This window comes from Mandrillus leucophaeus, unplaced genomic scaffold (genome assembly GCF_000951045.1).
Source record: "Mandrillus leucophaeus isolate KB7577 unplaced genomic scaffold, Mleu.le_1.0 Scaffold1151, whole genome shotgun sequence".
Taxonomy (NCBI): Eukaryota; Metazoa; Chordata; class Mammalia; order Primates; family Cercopithecidae; genus Mandrillus; species Mandrillus leucophaeus.
The window spans coordinates 156,427-158,900 of record NW_012099777.1 but is presented as its reverse complement, the minus strand read 5'-3'; positions in this window follow the sequence as shown (position 1 = coordinate 158,900).

Here is a 2,474-nt window from a genome sequence, read left to right as displayed (position 1 = left end):
GATGACTCCATTGTGAGGGGTGAGACTGGCCCCCCATGGGTAGCCGCAGTCTGCCAGGGCCTCCCTCAGGACACCCAGCCACCTCCCCTGTGCAGAAGCATGCAGAGGCTCGGGCTTGGCTGGCACTGGAGCACAGGAAATGCCCCATTTACACATGGACCGGAGCCCAGTGTCTTACGCACCAGGATCCCGGCCCCCAGGCTCAGAACTTGAATATCTGGGCCATGATCTCCAGAAGTCTCTGCGAGAACCAGGCCAAAGTAGCTGCTCATGGTCTAGGGTCCATCTAAAATAGGAGTGGGGGGCGGCCTGAGAGGTGAATTTCCCTGGGCTGGCGCACGGGCTGGGCTTGTCCCGGAGCCCCCAGTGCCTGGCACTCACGTAGGGCCCCCAGCCTGGGCCAGGAGAAAGCCGTTGTTATGTGTAGCCTGGAGACACATGTGTGTCTTCACGTGACAGATGCTTGCAGCCATCCGGGACCTAAGCAAAGCCTGCAACTGGTGATGCTCCCCTCCTACCAAGGGGTGCAGAGCTGGAGGATTGCTCCCAAATTGTTCCCACCCTGTCCAATAAATAAAATATGCCTTCCGGGGCGCAGTAGCGGGGAGCAGTAGCAGTGGAATTACCGTGTGGAGCCTGAGCCTCGCTCCCTCCAGCTGCACAGTTAGAGCTGCAGGCAGCCGGCACGGGGGAGGGTCCTGGAGGCCTTGCAAGTCCACCCACCCCAGCAGGGCCCTGAAGGCAATTGCTCCTGTGGGTGAACACCAAGGCCCCCGGGCACTCAGCGTCGAGTCTGGGCCCTGCTTGCCAACTGCCCCTTTAATGCCAGTGCTGCCTCGCAGTGACAGCCAGCTCCCGACTGGGAGCAGATGGCTTCCACAGAACCCACCGACTCTGCCAAGGCCAGCAGAGGGGGTCGACTCTAGAGAGCAGCAAAAGTCTGGTCAGCACAGCCTCTGGGTTGCCCTCTGACCTCAGGGGCACTGTTGTCAGGGACGGGCTGGAAGGGCAGGATCCCTCTGGGCTGGTGGCCGAGTGTGGCCAGGCAGCATGGGGCAGGATGGCTGAGCCCTGGATGGGTCACATCATGGGAGCTGTGCAGGTAAGGACTTCTCTCTGAGGATGAGGACTGGGAGGGTTCTCCGGGCGTCCCTGACGCTGTCGTCACTCCATTACTCCAGGTTCACCCTAGAATTTGCCTTGGAGATGCAAGAGGATGTCTGCAGGCACAGCCCGGCAGGAGGAGCCTGGCTTCCCTCTCTGAAGGTGCCAGTGCATGAACAGAGGGATCAGGAGCACCCCAGCAGGTTCCAGAACCTGGGGCTGGTTCCAAGGAGGAGACTCCAGAGGGGCCAGCCCTGGCGGGCAGCGGGCTGTGGTCTCTGTCCGTGGTCTGCCACCTGGGTCCCTACTGAGAAGTGTAGCGAGGAGGCCGCAGCCCAGGCCACTGGGAGAGCTGGGGATCCCGGCTGCCCCTGGGCCTGAGCCCCGCTCTCTCCACTTCGGGATGCGTCTCCTTGGTGAGGTCGCGTGGAGGCAGTGATGTCTGTCGGTATCCCAAGGCCTGTGTGGAGGCAGCAAAGTGTCTGGGGTGGCTGAGTGGTTTCCCGGCTTTGCTCAAGCTCCGATGCCCATGGAAGGAGGGTAGGAGGCAGAGGCTAGCCTGGGTAAGACTCAGGATGTAGCACATGGCTGCTTGGCCAACCTGTGTTTGGGTCAATGCACCCCTGTGTGCTTGAACCTGGAACTGCACCTTTCTCGGGCATCCTGAGATAGGAAGGGCTCACACTTAGACACGTGCCATCAGTCAGGGCAGGGACGCGGGCAGCAGGACTGGCCACTGGCGCTGATAGGTGCTGGTGAGCTGAGCAGACACTCGGGGACTTCTTCCCACCCTCCTTCCACCCTCCACCCTAAGGACAAGGCAGGACCCCCAGGGGCCCCCAACCCAGCACCCCCCAACCTGGCGCCTCGCTTCCTCCCTCTCCCCTCTGGCCTCCAGAATGTGGCGCCTGGCGACACAGACAAGCCCATCCCCAAAAGGGTCCTTCCCTTGACAGGTGGGGTCTTTCAAGGAAGGAGCTATGACGTCATCTGAGTGACGTGAACCTGGTCCTTCACAGGTTCTGAAACACGGACGTCAACAAAACTAGTGGTGGAAAAAGCCTTTGACTCCCGCCCTCAAATTCTTGCCAGTGAAATACCTGGAAAAGGAGACATGGCTTTTCCTTTGCAGCCAAGTCAGGCTCCTGAGTGCTTCTCTCCAGGTCACAGCAGGGCACGGCGGGCTGGGAGTGGAGCCCGGCACTTCCACGGTGCTGCAGGCCCCAAGGCCCAGCTGCTGCCACCACACCAGGATCCCAGGACTCATCACCCTCTGCCCAGCCCATCCCACCTCTGTCAGCCACAGCACGCAGAGGGCTGCAAGCTCTTCTCCTTCTTGCCGCACTCCAGCCCCAAACCCCAGGCCCAGC